Genomic DNA, 482 nt, shown 5'->3' with positions numbered 1-482 from the left:
CCATTGATCTATATTTCTGTTTTTGTGCCAGTACCATACTGTTTTGATTACTGTAGCTTTGTAGTATAGTCTGAAGTCAGGGAGTCTGATTCCTTCAGCTCCATTTTTCTTTCTCAAGATTGCTTTGGCTATTCGGGGCCTTTTGTGTTTCCATACAAATTGTGCAACTTTTTGTTCTAGTTCTGTGAAAAATGCCATTGGTTGTTTGATAGGGATTGCATTGAATCTGTAGATTGCTTTGGGTGGTGTACTCATTTTCACAATGATGATTCTTCCAATCCAAGAGCATGGTATATGTCTCCCTCTGTTTGTGTCATCTTTAATTTCTTTCATCAGTGTCTTATAGTTTTCTGCATACAGGTCTTTTGTCTACCTAGGTATGTTTATTCCTAGGTATTTTATTCTTTTTGTTGCAATGGTAAATGGGAGTGTTTCCTTAATTTCTGTTTCAGATTTTTCATCATTAGTGTATAGGAATGCAA

Source organism: Physeter macrocephalus, chromosome 4 (assembly GCF_002837175.3).
Source record: "Physeter macrocephalus isolate SW-GA chromosome 4, ASM283717v5, whole genome shotgun sequence".
NCBI classification, from domain to species: Eukaryota; Metazoa; Chordata; class Mammalia; order Artiodactyla; family Physeteridae; genus Physeter; species Physeter macrocephalus.
Note: the sequence above shows the minus strand (reverse complement) of the source record.